Source organism: Coregonus lavaretus (genome assembly GCF_964263955.1).
Source record: "Coregonus lavaretus genome assembly, contig: HAP1_SCAFFOLD_1330, whole genome shotgun sequence".
NCBI classification, from domain to species: domain Eukaryota; kingdom Metazoa; phylum Chordata; class Actinopteri; order Salmoniformes; family Salmonidae; genus Coregonus; species Coregonus lavaretus.
Window position 1 is genome coordinate 41,616 of NW_028158271.1, and position 26,339 is coordinate 67,954.

The 26,339-nt window shown below is 43.5% G+C and overlaps 1 long non-coding RNA gene and 1 pseudogene across 2 annotated transcripts; one reads left to right on the forward strand and one right to left on the reverse strand.

Annotated features, from left to right (window-relative positions):
• Window positions 1-2,330: 2,330 nt before the first annotated feature.
• On the forward strand, window positions 2,331-3,614 carry LOC311124219. The gene is made up of 4 exons (XR_014612732.1): window positions 2,331-2,431; window positions 2,647-2,721; window positions 3,353-3,442; window positions 3,563-3,614. It is a non-coding gene; the product is annotated as an uncharacterized lncRNA (long non-coding RNA).
• Window positions 3,615-9,336: 5,722 nt separating this feature from the next.
• Window positions 9,337-25,279, reverse strand: LOC311124221 (putative E3 ubiquitin-protein ligase HERC3; annotated as a pseudogene). Its single transcript has 19 exons — window positions 25,048-25,279; window positions 24,857-24,968; window positions 24,575-24,651; window positions 24,229-24,441; window positions 23,756-23,847; window positions 23,414-23,544; window positions 23,127-23,251; window positions 22,952-23,028; window positions 22,716-22,843; window positions 22,465-22,524; window positions 22,239-22,344; window positions 21,883-22,075; window positions 21,427-21,581; window positions 12,914-13,036; window positions 12,513-12,611; window positions 11,975-12,142; window positions 11,728-11,871; window positions 9,690-9,856; window positions 9,337-9,433 (listed from the first exon to the last, which is right to left on the reverse strand). The product of its transcript is annotated as a putative E3 ubiquitin-protein ligase HERC3 (transcript).
• Window positions 25,280-26,339: the final 1,060 nt, after the last annotated feature.

The window sequence follows — 26,339 nt, forward strand, 5'->3', positions numbered from 1 at the left end:
ACAGTTGTGTCAAGTTGGATGTCCTTTGGGTAGTGGACCATTATTGATATACATGGGAAACTGCTGAGCGTGAAAAAACAAGCACCATTGCAGTTCTTGACACACTCAAACTGGTGTGCCTGGCACCTACTACCATACCCCGTTCAAAGGCACTTCAATCTTTTGTCTTGCCCATTCACCTTCTGAATGGCACACATACACAATCCATCTTTCATCAGTAAAATGTCTGGATTCTGTATTGTGTCAGGTGGACTGTTGTGTCCTCACCTTTGTTCTGACCATTTCCTCATCATCTCCAAAGTGTTCCCTTTCAGTTTTACCATGGTCATGCATAGGCGTCTCATATTTGTTCAGTTACAAACATTTCAATTTGGCCCTGTCCATATAGGCCAATTCCCTTGAGTGTAAAGGGTCAAATTCATTGAGAGAAAAAATGTGATACGAGGCTAAGAAGTGATATTTTCCCAAAATCAAAGGGTCGTGGAAAATATTGATAAAAGGTCAGATGGCACAAAATTGCGAAATTAGAACGTTGTCATGAAAAGTTGAGTCCCACATGAGTAGTTTGCCAATTTCTCTGGGTTTAAATAATATTTTTAACTGCTCTCTATTCTTTAGGTTACTGCTATGGTAAAGCAAGTGGATATGGCTACTAATGCAGTGGATGACCAATATATTCAATGTCGAGAGCAGATTCTAAAGAAGGGGGTCTATTGAAAGTGTAGCTGAATGCCTGTATGGAATATCATGCTGCATGGGAGGCAAAGCATTGTACAAAGTTAATCCCAGGAAGTTTCAAGGAATTTACGGCTGCATTGGTGGTTTACGGGCATGGGGGAAAGGATTTCCGAAAGCCTTCAACAATGTAGTGGAGACTCAGGGTGGGAATGTCAATGTCTGTAACGGTGACTTCCGTTTCAAATCCCTCCACTTCCTGCTGATGGATGCTATGAGGCTTTTGAAGGCAAATAACTGCCAAACTGTGTTTTGTGGGTCAAGCAAAAAGTATAAGGCACAAGTAGGGTCAGAAGTGCGATTTGGGAGGTTCACCTCAACGAAGGCGAATCGTGCCGACTCGGAGGATGCTGCTTTAGACGATGGGACCCTTTTCAACATCACTTCCTGCACTGTAGTCAATGTAGATGCCCACACTTGTGACTCAGAAAGCATTTAGCAGCTGTTATCTCCAACAGGGGTCTTTAGAGTGGCTGAAGTATATGAAGTAGTGAACAATGATGATGAGGAGAAGTACAGAGAGATTGTTCTGACAACCTCAAGGACTCACAGCAATCACGACTGTTACCTCTTTTCCAGATAAGGCCCGGCTTAGATTCTAGTGTGTGAAATGTTCAGACTCAACTCTGTTCAGCATGAACAGCAATCTTGCTGATTGGAAATTAATTAAACCCCTTCCACCCCCTGCTCTCTCTCTCTCTCTCTCTCTCTCTCTCTCTCTCTCTCTCTCTCTCTCTCTCTCTCTCTCTCTCTCTTTTTATCTCTCACACCAGGTCTTCTTTAACCTCTGAAGGCTCCTCTAATAGGTTGCTGAGCAAAGGCTGCATTTCTCTGTTTTCCTGACCATCGGGACTGATCTCTAACAAAATGAAGGTGTACATGCACACACACACACACACACACACACACACACACACACACACACACACACACACACACACACACACACACACACACACACACACACACACACACACACACACACACACACACACACACACACACACACTCACACAATTGCATGTATGTAGCTTAGCTACTAATGCACAGACATTTGCATTTGTAGTTATTCCGGATCCCCATTTGTTGTTGCCAAGGCAGCAGCTACTCTTCCTGGGGTCCAATCACAATAACATACAATAAAACTATATTACACGCTACTCTACCATAACATATCTATAGTACAAAATCAATAATACAGCAAAATAAAAATATTAAAATGTATGTGTGTACAGTGTTCAGTCATCATCATACAAAGACACACAGGCTTTACTCAGAGCCAGTGGCAGGTGTGTTAGCATGTGTTTGAGAATGCTGTATGTGTGCCTATGTGTGTTTCATCACACTCCGCGCTGTTCGATAAATTGTTGTTTTATCTGTTTTTTAAAATCTGATTTTACTGCTTGACTGAGTTACATGATGTGGAATAGAGTTCCATGTAGTCATGGCTCTTTGTAGTACTGTGTGTTTCCCATAGTCTGTTCTGGATTTGGGGACTGTGAAGAGACCTCTGGTGGCATGTCTTGTGGGGCATGTATTGGAGTCTGAGCTGTGCTCTAGTCGCTTAAACGGACAGCTCGAGCATTTCAATAGCCCCTATGCCCCCCAGCCTACTAGTTATGACTATGACGCTCCGCTCACTGAGGCAGGAGACCTCACTGACAAATATTTTGCCATCCAGGATGTCATCAAAATGGTTGGTAACAGAGATATCACACTACATGTCATACATACAATATGTTTGATTAGAGTATGCTTTCTCGTGACTTTTATAGCAAAAGTTTCTATGGTCAGCATTTTAGTACCCTGACTTCTTATAAGCTTGAAATGGGTAGTAATTAAAGGTAAATCGGTCAGTTTTACAAATGATTACCTAATGATGTCATATCCACCTGTATTTTCCCTCAACAGTATCGGAAGATACCAGAGGGACCCGTGCCTCCATCAACACCTAAATATGCCTACGGAGCTGTGCCAATGAAGAAGGTAGATCATCTTCAGACATTAAACATTTGAGTTAACATTTTTATCAACGTTTATTTGTCATATGCACGGATTAAAGAGAAGTGTACACAGTACAATGAAATGCAAGAAAAGGCACTGTTGAGATTCAAACTCAGGATCTCATGTTTACTAGACAGGCGCTTTAACCAACTAAGCCACAGCACCAGATAGAAATGTCTTTACCATTACCTTTACCTGACTTTGTTGACACATTGCACACAGTGTGGAGAAGTGTTGCAATATTTACATTTACATTTTTTTGTCATTTAGCAGACACTCTTATCCAGAGCAACTTACAGTTAGTGCATTGATATTAAGACAGCTAGGTGGGACAACCACATATCAAAGGCATAGAAAGTACATTTTCCCTCAATAACGAAGCTATCAGTAGAGTCAGAGCTAGAAGGGTGGGGGGTGGGGAGGGTTAAGTGCAAGTTCTGGTTAAGTAATTTTATTATAAAAAAATACATTGTATCATAGGCATATCATAATACTCTAAAAGCAAATGGATCTTTTCTCTTTTTCCTCTTGTGTTGATTGAGCATGGAGTGTAGACAATGTAGAATAGAATCCAGTAGATTCCAACAGAATGTGTTTCTTTCTGCCTCCTCAGCTTCACACAGTAGTCGATGCTCTAGACATACTGTCCTTCTCCGGTCCGGTGAAAAGCCTCTACCCGTTGACCTTCATTGAGATGAACCAAGTACGTCCACAAGCTCAATGTCGGTCTGTCCTTTTCTACACTAAGTGTAAGCAGCTATGGTTGTTATGATCCAAAATGGCTGAGAGGCTTTGCTCGCTTTATTTGTTTTCTCTCCAAAAGCCGTTTGGGTTCGTCCTCTATCGGACCAAGCTGCCTGTGGACTGCAGTAAGCACACCCCTCTCTCCTCACCACTGAATGGAGTCCATGATCGGGCATATGTATCAGTCGACGGGGTGAGTTAGTCATCAAAACTTCCCCTGCAATTCATTTGGTTTGCTGCAAGTTAACATGTTGGTGCTCAATAATGGTCAATGGTCACAAATTCTTGTCCAAGGAGGACAGGTTCTTGTCCCGGGCTCAGCACTAGAACACCCAATTTAGACCTTGATTAGTGAAATCTGTGTTGTAGTGCTGGACTGGAACCAAGACCTGCACAGCATGTAGGTCTCAAGACCCAGTTGGTGATCACTGTCATTCATACGATGTCAGACTGAGGCACTGATTATTATCTCAAAAGAGGAAGAGAGAAAAGTCTTCAGGTTCTTCAAAAAAAGGAAAATGTCTGTTGTAATTCAATATGGTCTGTCATCAGGTTGCTGCTGGGATCCTAGCGAGGGACAAGGCCCTGACCATTAATGTGACTGGGAAGGCTGGGAGTCAGGTGGACCTACTGGTGGAGAACAGTGGCGGCTCCTGAAAAAATTCTCAGGGGGGGCAATTTTTCTGATGATTTAGGTGACCTACACACATTTTTAAAAAGATATGTCCAGCAACAACATGAAGACAGGGGCAGCATATAAGTCAATACCAGAAGCATTTATTGACTGATCTCAAAAGTGTTGGCTTACAAAATCAAAATAAGTTATCACAGTAAAAATAATCAAGGGTGTTCTTTCACATTCCTCAACACTGCATAAACAATATGCATTTCCATAAACAAATGAAATATCAGCTGAAAATACAGCATCTTGGTATTTGTTCAGATTGCAGGATCAACAAGAGCTTTTACCACATTTTTTGCCTCATGGTTGAATTGGAAATATGTGCACCTGAGCATAATTCACAACAAGCAAGCAGGAGCTTTTGATAGAGGCTACTGAAAACATTGATGCAAGTTATTGGTAATAAGACATTTTTATAGACTTCCATATTCTGCCCTCTTGTATAGATTTGTGAAAATGAACAGTGATAGACATTTTGCCTGAAAACTGAATTTGAAAGTAATTTCTAGAAAAGGTAAACACAGCTATCTGTATGGCTTTGTAAAAATGAACAACCATATTCTGGCCAATTGTATAGATTTGTAAATATGAACAACCATATTCTGGCCAATTGTATAGATTTGTAAAAATGAACATGAACAGATTATTTTTTTTAAAAACTTTTTTTTAAATGAAAAATAACTATTTTAAACAACATCAACTGTGAACTGATTTGGGCGTGTGTGTGTTAAAGAGACAGACAGGGAGGGACAAAGAGAGAGAGAGGCTACATTACTTGTACTGAAACTGTTCTCTTCTCTGTTTCAATACAGCAAAGCGTTCAATGACTTTCTCATTGAAATCAGGCATGCTGAGGACTAGTTCCCTCTCCATGGAAAGCATGGCCAGTGCATTCAGACGTTCCTGGCCCATTGAATTTCGCAGGAATGTCTTAACTCGTGTCAAAGTTGAGAAACATCTCTCAGCTTCAGCTGTTGTCATGGGAGTAGTTATGAGGATGTTCAACAGAGTCACAGTCTCAGAGAACGTCTCCTGGAGGTTGTAGCTCATGAGAACCTGGTACAGTGCCAGTGCACCACAGAGCCCTTGAATTCAGGATTCTCATAGATCAGAGATAGTTCTGTCTTGAGCTTTGCCTTGCTCAGCATGGGGTATGCATTCACAGTGGCATTCAGAGCCTCATCAGGAAATGAATGGCAGTACCTTTCAAACATGTCTGCTTGCAGTAAGGTAGCACTCACAAGGTGGCCAGAGAAAGAGAACCTTTCTTTGGTGTGATCCAGGATGGTGTTGCAGACCTCTTCAGACAGCCTCTGCTTCTCCTCTTCTCTCAAAGCTGTTCTGGGTCTTTTGGCTCCTGTTGCTTCTTGCAGCTGCTGTTGAGAGGAGTCCCTGAAGGCAAACAGACCAATGTGTTTGTTGGCTTTGTACAGTATTGTTGTCTATGTGATGCACAGGTATGTGCAATGTATCCATGTATAGTACAAATACTTCAGTTCCACTTAAAATGGGCAGGGATGCATAAAGTCTTTAGTGTTTAAGTTAGCCTTTGTGTCTCACATAGCCTGGATGTTCAGCACAGTATACAGTGGTGCTCATAAGTTTATGATCCCATGCTAAAGTTGACTAAAAAGAGGAATAAAAAAGAAAAGAAAATTGGTGTCCTTAAAGGTTGGTGTCACGCTCTGGCTCCGGGACTCTGTTTATTGAGCCAGGGTGTGTTCATTCATTGGGTATATTTCTATGTTGGTATTTCTGTTGGGTTCATTTCTATGTTTGAGATAATGACTCCCAATCAGGGGCAACGAGTGTCAGCTGTGGGCTGGTTGTCTCTGATTGGGAGCCATATTTAATCTGTATGTTTTCCTTTGGGTGTTGTGGGTTTTTGTTCCGTGTTCGGTCAGTGTAACCGTTTGGACTTCACGAGTCGTGTTTTGTTTTGTTCGTTACTTTAATTAAAATAAAGTCATGTTTGTATCACACGCTGCGCCTTGGTCCGCTTCCTGTAACGACGTTCGTGACAGAAAAACCCACCATACAACGACCAAGCAGCGTGTCCAGGAACACACGCAGGAGGTGACTCTGGTGGATGTCCTCCTCGGTTGGGGGCAGATTACCGAGGAGGAGGCCGTCCGGTACCGGAGGGCTATGAAGGGGGAGACCCAGGCAGGAGAGGAGCAGCGGCGTCAGCAGTGCCATCGTCGGAAGGACGAGAGGCACCCCCAATAATTTTTTAGGGGGGGGCACACGGCATGGGCGACTGGGCAGCAGGAGGCTGCCACAGGGCGAAATAGGAGAAGAGGAGAGAAGGCCACCGGGTTTTGGGGGCCAGAAGGCAGGTTGGCGGAGCCTGGATGGAGAGCAGAGCCAACTCCCCGTACTCAGGCATGGCAGCATGAGACTGGGCAGGTTCCGCGGAGTGCGGAGCTGCGCACTGTGCCACGAGTGGTCCGGCATAGTCCGGTACGTCCTGTGCGAGCACCCCGCACGTGTTGTGCGAAGGTGGGCATGCAGCCAGGACGGAGTGTGCCGGCTCAGCGCTCGGGGCCTCCAGTGCCTCTCCTCGGTCCCGGATATCCTGCGCCAGTGTCACGTGCTGTTATGCCAGTACGGGTACACAGCCCTGTACGTCCTGTGCTGATGCCTCACACAGAGTGTGTGAAGGTAGGCATTCAGCCAGGACAGGTTGTGGCAGCTCTTCACTCCAGGTCTCCTATCCGTCTCCATAGCCCGGTCCGGCCTGTCCCTGCTCCACGCACAAAGTCTACGGTGTGCGTCGCCAGCCCAGCCCGGCCTGTCCCTGCTCCACGCACAAAGCCTACGGTGTGCGTCGCCAGCCCAGCCCGGCCTGTTCCTGCTCCACGCACAAAGCCTACGGTGTGCGTCGCCAGCCCAGCCCGGCCTGTTCCTGCTCCACGCACAAAGCCTAAGATGTGCGTCGCCAGCCCAGCCCGGCCTGTTCCTGCTCCACGCACAAAGCCTACGGTGTGCGTCGCCAGCCCAGCCCGGCCTGTTCCTGCTCCACGCACCAAGTCTACGGTGTGCGTCGACAGCCCTGCCCGGCCTGTTCCTGCTCCACGCACCAAGGTGCCTGTCCCTGCTCCACGCACCAAGCCTACGGGGTGCGTCGCCAGCCCAGCCCGGCCTGTCCCTGCTCCACGCACAAAGCCTACGGTGTGCGTCGCCAGCCCGACCCGGCCTGTTCCTGCCACTCGCACCAAACCAGGGGTGCGAGTCGCCAGCCTGGTCCAACCCGTTCCTGCTACTCGCACCAAGCCAGGGAATGGAGTCGTCAGTCCGGTGAGGCCCGTTCCTGTTCCACGCACCAAGCCAGGGGCGCGTGTCGTCAGTCCGGCTCCGACCAGCGGGGCTAGACAGGACCAGGGGTACTTTGGGGGGTTGGAGAGGAGGTGGGGATCAAGGCCGGAGCCAGAACCACCGCCGAGGAGGTATGCCCACCCAGCCCTCCCTTGTTTAGCCCTTATTGAGGCGCGGTCGCAGTCCGCGCCTTTAGGGGGGGGTACTGTCACGCTCTGGCTCCGGGACTCTGTTTATTGAGCCAGGGTGTGTTCATTCATTGGGTGTATTTCTATGTTGGTATTTCTGTTGGGTTCATTTCTATGTTTGAGATAATGACTCCCAATCAGGGGCAACGAGTGTCAGCTGTGGGCTGGTTGTCTCTGATTGGGAGCCATATTTAATCTGTATGTTTTCCTTTGGGTGTTGTGGGTTTTTGTTCTGTGTTCGGTCAGTGTAACCGTTTGGACTTCACGAGTCGTGTTTTGTTTTGTTCGTTACTTTAATTAAAATAAAGTCATGTTTGTATCACACGCTGCGCCTTGGTCCGCTTCCTGTAACGACGTTCGTGACAGTTGGATTTTCCAACTTTTTTAATTAAGTCATTAAGATCAATTTCCAAAAGATGATTTTTTTATTTTTTTATTCCTCTTTTTAGTCAACTTTAGAATGTGTTCATACACTTATGAGCACCACTGTACAGTACACATAGTATATAAAATAAGCTAGATTACACCACTGGCCATATATAATGAACACAAATGCAGTCTCCTTTCATGCATACATTTTCAAATTAAGCTCTGCTTTGAGAAAGATCGAATGATATTGTTTAATCTTACCTTATGGCCTGCACACTGCTTGTGAAGCTGTCGAGGGCACGTTTGATAAAGACAGCATCGATGTCCTTCTTCTGTAGCTTCTGGTACAGAATGTCGACGTGGGGCATGATTTTGTGAAAAAGCCGCAGGAAAAAAATAAAATCTTCATCATGTAGCATCCTCACGTAGCCAGATGCCTCTCTCACGGTGGGCTGGTCAAATGAACCCAATGAACCCGTTCGAATGGCTTCAAAACATTCTATGAGGTCGTCTCGATTCTCGTAGACAGTGTTCACGACTCTGCTTAGTAGAAACCTGTTGAATTATTAAATTTGGTCTGGGAGGTCCTAATTGTTTCGTTGCCAATTTATCTTGATTTGTTCGCCGACAAAAAGGAACTTCTTTCAAAGAGACAATCGAGTTGCACTGAAGGCTAGCCATTTTGACAGTAGTAGTGAATTGATTGATGAGGCTACCCGCTCTTTTCTTAGTTACGTTCATGGTTATGTTACGTATGACGAAAGCGCGTAAGTGCAAGCCCTCAGAAACCCATAGAGATTGTATTGAAAGCTCTGATATTTGAAAAAAATTGATTTTACATTAGAGGCTATGAGAGACTTCTGGGCGATTTTCAACCTGACTGAAATCGCCCCAAAACGGGCGGGGACATTTGAAGCACGACTTTAGCCTGATTGGACATTTAGTGGCAGATCAGACATCTAGATTAGAACACTGATAACTACTGTTGCCGTGATATAATTGATTAGAAAAAAAATCCCTTCCTTTTCCCATTTGGCAGTGCGTCGCCCATATCGCCCTAATGAACACACCGCCCCTGGTATTATCATTAATGGACATTTTTTGTAGGGGTTGATAAATTTTTCGTAAGGGCAAATCAATTTTGTCATTTTAAAGTGGAAATTACTAACTTTAGAAGCCTTTTAAAACCTTGAATACACTACAACTTTGCATTTCCTGCTGTGCGGGAAAATTGTCAGCAACAAAAGAGTGATCAAATTAAGATCCTACATCTGTATTATGTTACATTTTATTTGTTCATCGATCAAACTGTTTGAAAGCAATACATACTGAGAAAGTAATGTCCATGTTTTCGACATCATCATCAGGGTAATCCAAGATGTACTGCAAACTCCTTCAAAAGCATTGAAAATAATATGTGACAATAGATGTGACAATTATAAATCGGCAATCAATAAATCATGATGCATTAATCAATAAAAAACAATTTATCCAAATAATTAATAATTGCTTATCCACACAGAGCAAGTGCCCTGCCCCTGAGATGCAATTTCTTAGTCTGTCCTTGGTGTCCTTATAACAAACACAACTGCCTGTACCGTAATACATTACTGACAAAGGGATAACAATATATTATGGTATGAACTTACCCTGCTTCAATGGGGCTAAACTCTCTCAGGTCCTCTAAAGAGGGCTTGATGTTCACCAGCTTCTTGAAGAAGGCCATGGGGAAGGGGAGGTGCACCATGTTGTTGTTGTACAGGGCCATCCCACACAGAACCCCAAACAGGAAATAACGCTTCTCCTCTACTCTAGGCTGTTAGTGAGGATGGGTTGGACAAGAGACAAGAAATACAGTGGGGGAAAAAAGTATTTAGTCAGCCACCAATTGTGCAAGTTCTCCCACTTAAAAAGATGAGAGAGGCCTGTAATTTTCATCATAGGTACACGTCAACTATGACAGACAAAATGAGAATTATTTTCCAGAAAATCACATTGTAGGATTTCTTATGAATTTATTTGCAAATTATGGTGGAAAATAAGTATTTGGTCAATAACAAAAGTTTCTCAATACTTTGTTATATACCCTTTGTTGGCAATGACACAGGTCAAACGTTTTCTGTAAGTCTTCAGAAGGTTTTCACACATTCCTCCATGCAGATCTCCTCTAGAGCAGTGATGTTTTGGGGCTGTCGCTGGGCAACACAGACTTTCAACTCCCTCCAAAGATTTTCTATGGGGTTGAGATCTGGAGACTGGCTAGGCCACTCCAGGACCTTGAAATGCTTCTTACGAAGCCACTCCTTTGTTGCCCGGGCGGTGTGTTTGGGATCATTGTCATGCTGAAAGATCCAGCCACGTTTCATCTTCAATGCCCTTGCTGATGGAAGGAGGTTTTCACTCAAAATCTCACGATACATGGCCCCATTCATTCTTTCCTTTACACGGATCAGTCGTCCTGGTCCCTTTGCAGAAAAACAGCCCCAAAGCATGATGTTTCCACCCCCATGCTTCACAGTAGGTATGGTGTTCTTTGGATGCAACTCAGCATTCTTTGTCCTCCAAACACGACGAGTTGAGTTTTTACCAAAAAGTTCTATTTTGGTTTCATCTGACCATATGACATTCTCCCAATCCTCTTCTGGATCATCCAAATGCACTCTACCAAACTTCAGACGGGCCTGGAAATGTACTGGCTTAAGCAGGGGGACACGTCTGGAACTGCAGGATTTGAGTCCCTGGCAGCGTAGTGTGTTACTGATGGTAGGCTTTGTTACTTTGGTCCCAGCTCTCTGCAGGTCATTCACTAGGTCCCCCCGTGTGGTTCTGGGATTTTTGCTCACCGTTCTTGTGATCATTTTGACCCCACGGGGTGAGATCTTGCGTGGAGCCCCAGATCGAGGGAGATTATCAGTGGTCTTGTATGTCTTCCATTTCCTAATAATTGCTCCCACAGTTGATTTCTTCAAACCAAGCTGTTTACCTATTGCAGATTCAGTCTTCCCAGCCTGGTGCAGGTCTACAATTTTGTTTCTGGTGTCCTTTGACAGCGCTTTGGTCTTGGCCATAGTGGAGTTTGGAGTGTGACTGTTTGAGGTTGTGGAGAGGTGTCTTTTATACTGATAACAAGTTCAAACAGGTGCCATTAATACAGGTAACGAGTGGAGGACAGAGGAGCCTCTTAAAGAAGAAGTTACAGGTCTGTGAGAGCCAGAAATCTTGCTTGTTTGTAGGTGACCAAATACTTATTTTCCACCATAATTTGCAAATAAATTCATTAAAAATCCTACAATATGATTTTCTGGAATTTTTTTCCTCAATTTGTCTGTCATAGTTGACGTGTACCTATGATGAAAATTACAGGCCTCTCTCATCTTTTTAAGTGGGAGAACTTGCACAATTGGTGGCTGACTAAATACTTTTTTCCCCCACTGCACGCCATTGATAACCTGATAGCTTAAAATACATTAAAGAGAAGGTACTGTGGTTTCTAGAATACAGTAGTAGGCTAGTAATACAGTAGTAATACTGTAGTAGTTCCTCTCTAGGAACATATCATTAGTGTTTCACTACCAGCACATTTGAAGCTATTTGAAAATACAATGATTATCGATGTAGAAATAAAATAATGTGGTGAGGTGCGGAAAACCTCATAATCCATGTGTGATTTCCCTAAACGTACCTTACCTTTGCAAGGAACCAGGCTAGCGTCTTGTTGTCGTTGTACATGAACATCCCAGACATCCCAGGTACCAACAGCTTTTTAAACAAATGGAGGAAGAAGTCCCTTTTGTAGACGTCTGTTAACTTCGCATCCTCGTCGAAATACACCTGAGAGAGGTAAGCACTACATTTTGGCATAGCCCTTCTCTGTTCAAAACATTGTCTCGTCATTGGAAAGCTATCATTCCTAAATGTAACAATATGGATTTACCACAAGGGGCCTCTTGAAGGTACTGGGACATGCTACACTTAGTTGTTGGAAAGTGTCTTCGATGAGTGATGCTCGCTTCAGCCTCAGCTCAAAGGACGCAGCAGGGGCCGCCACGGGGAACATGTTAAAAGGCCACATGCCAGTCCTTTGGCGATTGTTAGGGGGACTCTGCAATGCATACAGTACAATATTAAGTCTTCAGTTAGTGCTTTTCTAGTACAAAAAAGGTATTCATTTCAACCAGTTTCTCCCATCAAAAAGGTTCAGAAATATGGTTGGTTTCTTCAGTAGTGATGGTCAACATTCTAGAGCTACTTGGAATGCAGGCTTTTGCCCCAGCCCTGTTCTAACACACCTGATTCAGCTAATCAAGGTCCTGGTGAGCAGCTGATTAGTAGAACCAGGTGTGTTAGAGCAGGGCAAGAGCAAAATATTGCATACACAGTCAGTTAGTCTCTAGTAGGGAGTTTACCCACCCCTGATTTATAGTATCTGCTGTATATTATAATACTATATATTGAGACGCAAGTGTCATTACCTGTGTGAGTACGGCTTTGATGTTAAAAACGTTTATCTTGCTCTGCAGATTCATCAACAATGGGTAATGACAAAAGATGGCAGGTGTCTGATCCACATCCTGAAAGTGGTGTAAAAATATAAATATTTACAATGCATCTCAATTAAGGAGCTCCTGTGTCTAATTGTGTTAATCTGCACTGCAACTTAAGAAGGTGAGAAAGATTCTCTAGTAGGAAAACAAAATGTTTCCTTTACTCTCTCTTTCCAGATCATTTCAGGTAGAGGAAATCTTAAAGCCTCTATTGAGATGCAGCCTATGACACTTTCTAAGACCCAAACAACAAACATCAAAACACCTCAAGACTGACAGCAACTAGCATGTTTAGCAATCAGTGACTGAGACAAAATAACTTTTCTTACCTGCTTTGACCATAAACGCCAAAGCTTTACATCCTCCGCTAGAAATATGGGATTGAAGTGAACCTCCTCCATACAAAAGGTACTGTCTGGAACTGTCTGGGTCTCTCCAGATTTTTGGTTTGCCTTTGAAATAATATAGAAAAGTAAAATACATTTTGTTAGAGCCGATTTGGGCATATTTTGTATAAAAGACTGAACATACTGAGCTCCATGTACATTTGTGTAAATATATTAAATATTAATGTATATGATGAAATATTAGGTACGTACCTTTATGATTTATTTACCGGATTGAGATATATTCATTTGTTATTAGTGTAACTCAGTTTTTGGCCCCCCCTCTTGCCCATTCATTGTACTGTGTTAATTGTGTTAGTATAAAGGCAGGAAGTTGGGCCTTCGGGGGGAGGAGTCCTTGCTAGATGCGGGAGCGGTATAGTTTTTTGACCATATAGACATACAGAAATACAGACAGACAGGTCATATTATATTATGTATTTGCATTTCAAGTAATCTCTGCTTTAAGTTGATTGGAGAATACCTTTTTGTTAGATAAGAAGAATAAACATTTTCTGTTGCACTATATCCCTGGATCTCATTGAATGTTTGGCCGTTTGGAAACGTTGAGTGTGGACTGTATGCGTCCGAAACAACCCCGCTTCAGGCTAGGGCAGTGGCTATGGTAAAGAGGAAAGGAAGCCACTACATTCAAGTCAAAAAACTCCGTGAAGGATTACTACCGGAAGGAAATCTCCGGTTCGGACACACGCTGGATTTTGTTCTATTTGTAATTGCATTCGGACCATAAGGACAGCTCGCTTGGAAGGATTTGAACTCCTAGATTTCGCCAGCCGTGAGTAACCACTGCGAATGAATGAGCTGCCCTGTTCAAGGCGATCGTTTGATCATGCATATTATGGAAGCGCAAATGTGCTTATAATTGGAATGTTTGATAAACTTGGGAATGGAATTCAAAATACAGCGCTGTGAAAACAATTAAGAAGTTTAAGTTTGGGAAACACAGATCCTATGCACAATGTAGCCTAATCATATATCTAATATTTGGCCTAACGTGGAAATGCAATCCATCAACGCAACGAATGCAACTTAAGGATCTAAAGATACTGCGTGTTAAAACTTCATTAAAGGGACAAAACCTCAACGGGATGAAATGTTTAAAACGCATCTAAAATGCCAAACTTGCACATGTGCAATTCAAAATGGGTCAATATGCTGAAATGGATGACTGTGTTTTTAAAGATTAAAGGAGGTCTAAAGGGGCATTACGTTTAACAATCAAACCAACAACCGTGTCATTGTAAATTGAGTGAACTAAAAGTGAATGATGGAGGAGGAAATCCCAAATAAGACTCCACTGGAGAGGGCAGAGGAGCATCTAAATTCACTCTATGCAGCCCGGAGAGGCAAACTTGGAGTGTGTACACGCAAAATGAATGAAATAAAAGTCCTTCTTGTTGATGGAGGAAACATTGCAACTGTGAATGAGAGTCTTGAAGCATTTGATGCTGTGCTCAATGACTTTAAGAAGGCTCATGAATCTGTGCTAGAGCTGGTCACAGATGAGGAACAGGAACAGGAGAGCATTAACTACTATCAACCAAGAATGAGAACTTATGAACATTTCCTGAAAGAGGTGGAAATATGGAAAAAGGCTGAAGTTGAGCCACAAATGCTCATTGAACCACATGACAGCATTTCCAATGTGTCAAAAATATCAAGTAAAACTAAGTATTCTAAGACTGCTTCCTCAGTGTCCTCTGAACGCCTTAAAGCCGAGGCAGAACGAGCAGCTCTACTAGCTCGCCAAGCATCATTACAAGACAAGCATGCATTGGAACTGGAGAAAGCTCAACTGAATGTTAGGATGGAAAAAATGGCACTGGAAACGGACATAGCAGCATATAATGCCAAACTGAAGGTCCTGGAGAGTACCGAGTCAACTTCTCAATCCCATTCTGTGGCAGCCCATTTACTAAGCCAAGAAGATGGAATGAACTCTTATTTTGAGAAACAGGAACCAGAGGTCTATGTGGAACCTGAACCATCACCTGTTGAGTTTGCTGCATTAGGTGCAGTTCCAAAGACCCCACTACAAAGAGTTTTACAACAACCGACCACAAAGCCATCAAACCCTATTCCGAAAACAGTCGTAAACCACACTCTTCAGCAGCCAACAGCAAGGTCTAGCAATCGACACAGAATCAACACTGCGGGTATCAGCCATGATACCAGCCATGATAACCTCTCTACTGTCATGCAAAGGCAGAATGAAATTGCTGACCTCCTTGTACTACAGCACAAACAAGCCACACTCCCTGTTAGGGAGATACCTATGTTTGACGGTGATCCTCTAAACTTTAGGCCATTCATGCGTGCATTTGAGCATGGTATAGAAGATAAGACAAGCAGTCACCAGGATAGGCTCTATTACCTGGAACAATACACCTCTGGTCAGCCCAAGGATCTGGTCCGTAGTTGTCTGCATATGGAAGCCAGAAGAGGCTATGCAGTAGCTAAGAGGTTGTTAAAGGAACACTTTGGCAATGAAATCAAAGTCACCACTGCTTACATGGAAAAGGCTTGGAACTGGACAAACATCAAACCCGATGATGGAAAGGGACTGGGTGGTTATGCACTCTATCTAAGAGGTTGCTGTAACGCTATGCAAGACCTACAGAACATGGAAGAGCTTAATCTTCCCTCCAACATAAAGCTGATCATGTCAAAACTTCCCTATAAACTAAGGGAAAAATGGAGGTCTATGGCATGTGATATTTTAGAGAGAAGTCACCTGAGGGCCCAGTTCAGTGACCTGGTAACGTTCATGGAAAAACAGGCCAAAATACTGCAGGATCCGTTGTATGGAGATATTCAAGATCCCCTGTACAACAAAAGGTTTTTAAAACCCAAAACAGAAGCTGACTTTAAACAGCAGTTCAAGTCCAAGAGTAGGGGAAGCAGCTTTGCCACTACAGTAGCTGTAGTGGCAGATTGTGACTCTGAAAAACCTTTAAAAGAACAAACATTCAAAGTAAAAAGACCAGGCACCTACCCTTCTGATGCTCCCAGTATCTCATGTATATTTTGTGCTGGTGCGCATTTATTGGTCGACTGCCAACAGGTGAAGGCACAGCCACATGAATTCAAGGTTGAGTTTCTGAGATCAAAAGGCCTTTGTTTTGGCTGTTTGATGAGAGGACACTTAAGCAGAGAATGTAAAAGAAGGATGACCTGTCAGAGCTGTCAAAGAAAGCACCCCACTATCCTGCACATTGAAGGAAGAGAGAGATTTAGATCTCAAAAGGCAGATATGAGTGATGTAGCAGTAAAGCGGGAGGAGACTGTCAGCAGTGCTCTTGTTTCACTGGAAGCTGGTGAAGATACCGGGGCCGGTACAGATTGTGCACTTGCAATTGTGCCAGTTCAAGTAAAGGTGGCAAATGGAAGCAAGTCTGTGTTAACCTATGCGTTTCTCGATTCTGGTAGCTCAGCAACATTTTGTACGGAGAGACTCATGAGGCAGTTGCAAGCTAAAGGCAGTGCGACTGAAATTCTGCTACGCACAATGGGGCAGGAGAGTCCTACCAAGAGCTTTGAGATATCTGGATTAGAGATTGGCAATGTGGAAGGCGACACATTTCTTGCATTACCAAAGGTCTACACCCAACATAAGATCCCAGTGACAAGAGAGAACATTCCCACTCAGAAAGAGCTCAAAAGGTGGCCATACCTGAAAGAGGTTCAGTTGAAGGAGATTGATGCTGACGTCGAACTTCTGATTGGCGTAAATGCTCCAAAGGCAATGGAACCCTGGCAAATCATAAATAGCCAAGGCAACGGACCGTATGCAGTGAAAACCCTCTTTGGATGGGTGATGAATGGTCCTCTCAACAGTTGTACCATGGCAGAAGAATCCGGGCGTCCTACGGTGATGGCCAATCGTATCTCAATGGCCGACCTGGGGGTTCTTCTTGTAAATCAGTACAACCATGACTTCCCTGAGAGAGAGTATGAAGAGAAAAGTGAGATGTCAGCTGAGGATCGTAGGTTTATGGAGATAGTATCAAGCTCCATAACCCTCAAAGACCATCACTACTACTTACCGTTGCCCTTTCGCAACAAAGATGTAGTCCTGCCAAACAACCGCGACATGGCAAAGCAGCGGGCTCTAAATATTATCAGGAAGTTCAAGAAGGACAAAGGTTACGCTGCAGAGTACAAAGGCTTCATGGAAGAGATGATAACAAAAGGTTACGCCGAGAAGGTACCACAAGAACAGCTCCTCAGAGAGAAAGGCAAGGTATGGTACATACCACACCATGGCGTTCACCATAAGCGCAAAGGAACGATACGAGTGGTGTTTGACTGTTCATCATCCTATAAAGGTACATCTCTTAACAGTGAACTCCTTCAAGGCCCTGACCTGGCAAACACGCTTATAGGAGTCTTGCTAAGATTTCGGCAAGAGCACATTGCCATGATGGCAGACATCGAAGGAATGTTCCATCAAGTACGTGTCCATGAAGATGACTTAGACTTCCTGCGATTCCTATGGTGGCCGGATGGTGATACTAACAAAAGATTGGAGGAGTACAGAATGACAGTACATCTTTTCGGTGCTATATCCTCTCCAAGTTGTGCAAACTTTGCACTGCGAAAGACTGCAGAAGACAACTGTGAGGGGTACGATGAAGAGGTAATTCAAACAGTCAAGTCCAACTTCTATGTTGATGACTGCCTCAAGTCAGTGGCCACAGAAGAACAAGCCATAGCTCTCACAAGAAACCTCAGGGATGTGTGCTCTCAAGGTGGGTTCAAATTGACCAAGTGGGTCAGCAACAGCCGCACTGTACTAGCTTCTATCCCTGATGAACACAAAGCCAAGCAGATAAAAGAACTGGACCTGGACAGAGAAAAGCTGCCTGTTGAAAGAGCACTTGGAATCCGATGGAACATTGAAAGGGATGTGTTTACCTTCCAGGTCACTGTCAAGAACAGACCCCTTACAAGAAGAGGTATTCTCTCAACTGTCAGCTCTATTTAGGATCCATTAGGTTTCCTCGCCCCATTCGTATTAAAGGCAAAGCAAATTCTTCAAGTGCTCTGCAAGCTAAAGTGTGGATGGGACGAAGTCATCCCTGAAGAACACTCTATTTCATGGAAGAGATGGCTCTCAGAGCTGGACCAGCTCTCCAGATTCCAGATCAACAGGTGTATGATGCCGGAGAACTTTGGTCAAATCATGACCGCACAGCTGCATCACTTCGGTGATGCAAGTGAACAAGGTTATGGCACGGCAAGCTACCTTAGGTTCACAAACGTTATGGAAAAGGTCCACATCGCATTCATACTGGGGAAATCAAGGGTGACTCCACTCAAGCAGATGACGATCCCCAGACTGGAACTTGCTGCGGCAACATTGGCAGTGCGAGTGGACAGGATGTTAAGGTTGGAGCTCCAGATTGAACTTGAGGAGTCAACTTTCTGGACGGACAGCCAGTCGGTGCTAAAATACATCCGCAACGATACCAAGAGATTCCATACTTTTGTGGCTAATAGGGTTGCTATGATCCGTGACCTATCGAAAGCAAAACAGTGGAGGTATTTGAACTCCAAACACAACCCAGCCGATGATGCCTCAAGAGGATTACATGTTGAAACTTTCCTGAACTCAAAGAGATGGCGCAAAGGACCAGAATTCCTGGAGAAAACAGAAACACAATGGCCGAAAGTCCCCGAGGAGCTTGGCTCCATCCCTCCAGATGATCCAGAGGTGAGAAAAGACGTCATCGTAAACAGTACATGTGTGGAAGAAAAGAGTCCGACCAGCAAACTGATTGAGTACTATTCAACATGGAACAGCTTGAAGAAAGCAGTTGCCTGGATGCTGAAACTGAAGAGACTTCTACTACAGTTAAGCCAGAAAAGGAAAGTTCTCACCCAAACTGATCCAGGATCAGATCAGAGTCTGACAAACTCACTGAAGGAACAAATTGACAAGCTCAAACTGACGTTTGGAAAAGAAAGTCTGTCTGTAGATGACCTAGATGAAGCAGAAAAGGTCATCATTCTATTTGAGCAACGACAGCACTTTAAACAAGAAATTGCACTAGTTGTAAAAGGAAAACAATGTGCCAAGAGAAGCGGCTCAATCTGTAAGCTTGATCCAGTAGTTGACAATGGCATTCTGAGAGTAGGAGGAAAGTTAAGCAAAGCTGCTATGCCTACGGAACTAAAGAATCCTATGATCCTGCCCAAAGACTCCTACATCTCCAGACTGATCTTACTCCACATCCATGAGCAGGTTGGCCACTCTGGGAGAGGTCACATGCTTTCTAGACTTCGCCAGCGATATTGGATACCCTGTGCCAACTCCTTAGCAAGGAAGATCCTTAAGAGCTGTGTCTTCTGCAGGCGGATGCAAGCTAGAGCTGGGGAACAGAAGATGGCTGACCTTCCACAAGATCGGGTAGCACCTGATTTGCCGCCTTTCACCCACGTGGGCATAGATTACTTTGGCCCCATAGAGGTGAAGCGAGGCCGCGTTCATGTGAAGCGGTATGGTGTGATCTTTACTTGCCTTGTGAGTCGAGCTGTCCATCTAGAAGTTGCTAGTTATCTGGATACTGATTCCTGCATCAATGCCCTGCGCAGGTTCATCTGTCGAAGGGGCCCAGTAACAAGTATCAGAACAGACAATGGCACCAACTTTGTCGGAACACACAGAGAGCTAGGAGAAGCTCTGAAAGAGCTGGATCACAACAATATTCAAAATAAATTACTGAAGGAAGGAGTGACATGGTCATTCAACCCTCCCTCTGGAGCCCACCATGGGGGGGTATGGGAGAGGTTGATCCGACTGGTGAAAAAGATCCTCTATTCAGTCCTTAAAGAGCAAGTACTGGATGATGAGGCTTTGCAGACAGCCTTGTGTGAAGTTGAGGCGATTATGAACGACAGACCAATCACTACTGTAACAAATGACCCTAACGATCTAGAACCCCTGACTCCGAACCATCTGCTTCATCTGAAAGCAAAGCCAGTCCTGCCACCAGGACTATTCCAGAGAAGTGACCTATACTCACGAAGGAGATGGAAGCAAGTACAATATATCACTGACCTCTTCTGGAAGAGATGGATCAGGGAGTATCTTCCACTTATGCAGGAGCGGAACAAGTGGAACAAAACTAAGAGAAACTTCAGTCCTGGTGACCTTGTGGTCATCGTCGATGACACCGCCCCAAGGAACTCTTGGCTAATGGGGCGTGTGGTGAAGGCTTTGCCAGGGGCCAAAGGTCTTGTCCGGAGCGTCATGGTTAAGACTAAGACCAATATCCTACAGAGACCTATCAATAAACTCTGTCTGCTCCTTGAGGCGACGAAGTGAGACACACACACACACACACACACACACACAGTGCTCCATCTTTGAATCACGTGCACCTCTGATTCGTTGATGTCGTACTCTTACATTCTTTGATGTCATACATTTTGTGGACGTCAAACTCTTGACATTTTTTGGAAGTTGAACACCTTTACACTTCAACTCAGACTGAGATCTATGGACTATTTTCCTATATGGCACCTTGTATATTTGTATATAGCTATGAACTGTAATGGTGCTCTGGTATAGAATGTTTTTGTATTGGCTCTACGTTTGAATATTAAGTAATTGTTGTGCATTCAGTGCAGTCAACAATTAGGGGCCGGTATGTTAGAGCCGATTTGGGCATATTTTGTATAAAAGACTGAACATACTGAGCTCCATGTACATTTGTGTAAATATATTAAATATTAATGTATATGATGAAATATTAGGTACGTACCTTTATGATTTATTTACCGGATTGAGATATATTCATTTGTTATTAGTGTAACTCAGTTTTTGGCCCCCCCTCTTGCCCATTCATTGTACTGTGTTAATTGTGTTAGTATAAAGGCAGGAAGTTGGGCCTTCGGGGGGAGGAGTCCTTGCTAGATGCGGGAGCGGTATAGTTTTTTGACTATATAGACATACAGAAATACAGACAGACAGGTCATATTATATTATGTATTTGCATTTCAAGTAATCTCTGCTTTAAGTTGATTGGAGAATACCTTTTTGTTAGATAAGAAGAATAAACATTTTCTGTTGCACTATATCCCTGGATCTCATTGAATGTTTGGCCGTTTGGAAACGTTGAGTGTGGACTGTATGCGTCCGAAACAACCCCGCTTCAGGCTAGGGCAGTGGCTATGGTAAAGAGGAAAGGAAGCCACTACACATTTTGACAATATTTATTTATTAGCAAGTATTAGCTAAATATTTTCCATATGTGTCAGCAAAATATTATTTAATCAAATCTCAGTTATGGTCTCATCGATTCTAAATAGGTTGCATTGAAATAACTGGCACCCTGGCACCAGATTGGTCCCAGAAGATGACTGGTCAAAATGGGAAAACAGCTTTATAAATGGATTGACAGTACGAGCAGAGAAGCATGGACACTGACTCTGTGGAGATGGCCGAGGACATGGAGCAGGTGTTTGACCCCATGGTCACGGGTGTGTAGAATATGTTCACTTGTCAGAATCACCGACAGGGCCTTCTTCCACATCCCAATGTGCTTGGTCATGACAGAGGGCTTCAATGAGGACCAGCAGTCACCTACAGGACATGATAACACACAGATTACATGATCAAACCATTTTGTGGGGGCATAGAATTTGCTCTACTTCACAATCATTCCAGGGGTACCCCCAAAGTGCACACATTTTGTTTTAGCCCAGCACTACCACACTCGATTCAAATAATCACTGGTTTTGTAAATTTTGCCTAGTCTAAATCTGCCAGACAGCGAATGAACAAGGACAAAATAAGTTGGTTACAGCACAAACAGATTTACGACCATGTTATTGTTGATTAGTTTAATTTGGGGTGAAACATTTTAAATGGACGGCAACATTACCAAGGACCTGCAGCTTGTCGGGGTGCAGTCTGAGGATAGCAGCAGCAAGGGCTTCAGTGAGATCTGTCCTTCTGTGCCGTTTGTGAAGGACCCTCAGGAGCTCAGGGAGAACCAGGTAGACCCTCAAGCTCTCCACTCCAATCGGCTCCTCATACAGGGAGGGAAGTAGTGCGTGCTGGACAACAGCTTCAACCTAGTGCAATGAAAGAGGTGTGTGAATCGCCCCTCATTCAAATGATAATAACAACAATTTAGAAGTATTTCAGCAATTCAATGTGCAATCAAAGACACATGTCAGAATACATAGGAATAGGAATACGATTACATATCAATTCATAAATGTATTCACAAAATACCTCAGTCAAAACTTTGTCCTTTTTTGCCAGCTTCCGGAATGCGCCTTGGACGAGTGACAAATCCAGGCCAGACTGTTTTGGTGAGGTTTGGTAATGTTTGTCACAACTAATAAAACCAATAAATAATTGTCAATATCTATGCCATATTTAAACCAGTATTCTTTGATAATGTAATATTTCAAACATAAGTCAATCATGTATTTGAACCAATATTAAAAACTGTTACCTTTTATCAAGAAAGCTCCCATTTAAACATGACGCAGAAGAAAACATTTTTTTGATTTCCCTGCAAATACAAGTTTGAGTAATTATTCAGTTCAGTATGTGACCGTACATAAACAAAACAAGGAAACAGCAACAACAATAAATGATAGTTACTTATATCAAATGAAAAATGTATGCACTCACTAACTGTAAGTCGCTCTGGATAAGAGCGTCAGCTAAATGACTAAAATGTAAAAATGTAATCATACTTACTTCTGTACTTTTTTCCATGATTTTGAATCACATTCTGAGATCCATTTGTCAATGATTTCTTCATCTAATGCTTGTTGTGTCACTTTGCCCACACTTGACCTGAGATTGTTTGACCTATCTTCAGACTCCTGTGAAGATGACAATGTGATGCAATGTATCACAGCAATGTTAAGTACAAAGGACAAACTATGTTCTGTTTTGTTAACTAAATGTTTCAAACCAAATTGTGTCCATACCTGACCAAGAGTGCACAATGCAAAGGAATGGTTTCCTCCAGCAAAAATGTGTTACATTTTCTGGTCATCAATCTGGTCTGAAATGTTGACAAAAATAGTTAATGATCGAGTTAATGTTATTTCATGTTTACTTCATGTTATTTTAGTTGAGTATTGAAATAAATGAATGTTTTACCTGGCAGTTGTACTGGGAGGGGCACAGACTGATCAATCTTTACTCCATCTCCCAGCTGCCCTTGCTCTCCGCGCCCAAATGAGTAGATCTCATTAGATGGCCCCACAAATTCTAATGTGTGGTGTCTAATGTGGCAAACGGACAGAGAAAACATTTCTCAAATCAACAATGAATTCTAAAAAGGTCTTATGCTAAGATGAACATAACCAAACAGATCCTACATCACAATTTGTGTACTGTCAAAATATTTGGTCAAATCCAGATCATGTCTAGTAAGTGTAGCCTACCTTCCACAGGCTATCTGGGTCACCTTTAACCCCCAGAGTTGCCCCACCACTCTAGGTCGTAGTTCATCTCGGAGAGAGTTGTGTCCAAGCTGTCCATAGCGGCCTGAGCCAAATGTGAACACCACACCTCCCTAGAACAAAATCCACCCAGACAGTTATCATACAGTGTTTTCCTCTCGTTAATGAGGACGTTTCAATACGAATTTCCAGGGAACTAAAAACTACAACATTGAGACATCCATATAAATAAATACACATAACATGTAGACATATTGTATGGTCCAAACAACATTTAGTTCAAATAATAGGGAAAAGTGTTATTGTGTCAGACAGATATACAACCTTTGTCAGAACGGCAGTATGTTCTCCTCCACATAAAATTAAATCAGTCTTCTTCAGATTCAGGCAATCAACAGGAGCTGGAGCATGTCTGCCTACAGAAAATTGGGTTCATTTTATTGTTATTATTATATATTATTTTTTACAATCATTTATTTACAACACAACACATACAACATATCAACCTCAAACATGACACAACATCTCATCCTGGTCAAAATAGTTTTTAGACAGATAAAGGCACATTTCTATACTTTTGTTTATTTTTTCAACATAATTTCAACCACAACAAAAGTGGTTCATATTAGATATATCAGTGGTCTCCAGCTACAGCCTGAGAGAGCTACTGGGTGTGCAGGCTTTTGTTTAAGCCCAACACTAACACCTGCTTCAAATAATGTACTGCTGGACCTTGATTATTTAAATATATTTAACAACAGACAACATACACATATATTGTGTAATGTATACTGTACTTTTTGTGTCCCCTAGTCCCAGTTGCCCGGCGGTGTTCTTGCCCCAGCCGACAGAAAGGGACAGAGCGAAGCTGTGGTCTCCCCCCGCAGTGATCTGAACCAGGGGGATCCCTGATAGAGACTTCAGGGGCTTGGGGGACATGGCGCTTGGCTCGCCCCATCCTAAACCCAGCTGACCGCTGGTGTTCTGACCCCACGTGAACACCTGACCGTCTGAACAGAAATCATAAGTTAGCAACCATACAGTGAGAACATTGTACAGGATTACAGTTTTGAACTTTTAGACTGTTTTGGTTAAGATGTATTGTGAAACTGTGCTATTAGTGGTGTGTTAATGGTCATTTACCCTGTGTTAGTGAAATTGAATGCTGGTCTCCTCATGCAACCTGAGTTACCTGTCGGTTACATAGGTTATCCAATGGTCTGATAGAAAAATTAAAAAACAAACAGATGAATAAGATTAGAGTTGGCTCATTTGAATTAAATGACAAACAACAAATAGTTTTTATACTTTAGCTATTTGAATGTGGGGGTGACTAAAACGTCAATCAAAACACTGACACTGAGGCATTGCTTACATTTTTTGAGGGTAAGCTACATGAATGTATCATTATGGAATGGAACCCACCTGGGAATATTGTCTTTGTCCAAGCAGAGAACCCGGCCCTCTTCAGACAGTAAAACCGCATGAGAATCTCCACAACTCAGAGCCCGAATCTTCTCCTTACAGTTCACAATCTCTAAAGCACATAAAACATATGATTCCGCAACTCAGGAAAATATATTATAAATATTGATTCGAAAAAAGATTAGACCTACTCAGTTTCCCTGTGATTCTTCTCCCATCTTGGTCCACTTGAATCCGTGCGACTGACACTTGTCTCACATTATTTCTGATAAAGGCGACCACACTGTTACCTGCGGACAGGTCCTGAATTTTAGATTTCAGGTGTATAAAATTAACGCAATTTATATCAGTTCTTGTCGTATCTAAAACATTCGCCTTCACTAAACCAAAGCCATTACGACTATCCTCTCCCCATGAAAACATTGTTGTGTTATATTCCTAAACTAGTCCATACAGATTCTAACACTTAAAGGAGAGCACCTGCCGATGCTCCGACTCAATGATGGGTTTATATGACCGCAACCGACCCTATGACATACAGAAAGCCTCATCATCAACAAAGCACGAAACGAAAATTAATCTTGAATGAATCGCCCGAACAGAAACTTAGGCCATCGTATGGATATTTATAAAGTAGCCCTGTGGGCCCAATACAAAATCTGCATGGGTATTTATTGAGGGCATAAAAGAATACATGCCTTCAAACAAACATAATGTAGCGACCCGCACAGACAGCTGTGTGTTATGTGTTAGGCTAGTAGATGGTTGTGTTGTACCTACCAGTACCCAGTGTTCGCGGGGTCCGACATGTCAATCAACCTGCTATCTGCCAATCACGGGAATGCCTGGAATGTTCTGATGCCGGGCATCCTGGCGGTTGGCGGAGTGGCGTGGAGGGGGGTTGGGCAGGGGGATGGAGCATTGGAAGTTAAGACCAGGTTTAGCCTTTGTTCTCTCTCTTTTACGTCTGGGCTTCACAAGAGAAGGTCACGATTGGCTTGTGGGTTATCTTTCATTTATTTGGCGTGGGCTACGGCCAAACAGTAGCCTGTGTAAAGTTGGTTTAATAAACCGTCCATTCGTAAACTCAATCCTCTGTCTGGACAGTTGTTCTTTTATGATCTAGTCAGGTCATTACATTGGTGTCAGAAGTAAAAACGTTGATAAAAGTTAGCCAGCTAGCTAGCTGACTTCTGTGGCTAGCTACCGTAGGTGAGAACGGGGGTTGAAGATGCTTCGAGGGAATCCGAAAGTGAAGGTGGAGGTAGGGGACGATTATGGCCAAGGAGGTGCGTGTGCATGGACGTCGGGGGTTCTGGCTGAGGAGATCGCCAGGGCCTCGGAGCCCAGAGGCCGCTTGAGGGAGGACGTTAGAGTGATGGCGGCTGAAGCGGGCATGAGTGCTTCGTCGACTGTGTTTCGCGCGGATTCTGGTGGGCGGACCGAAGGGGTGACGTCGACGCGGCGGGACGAGGAATCTGGG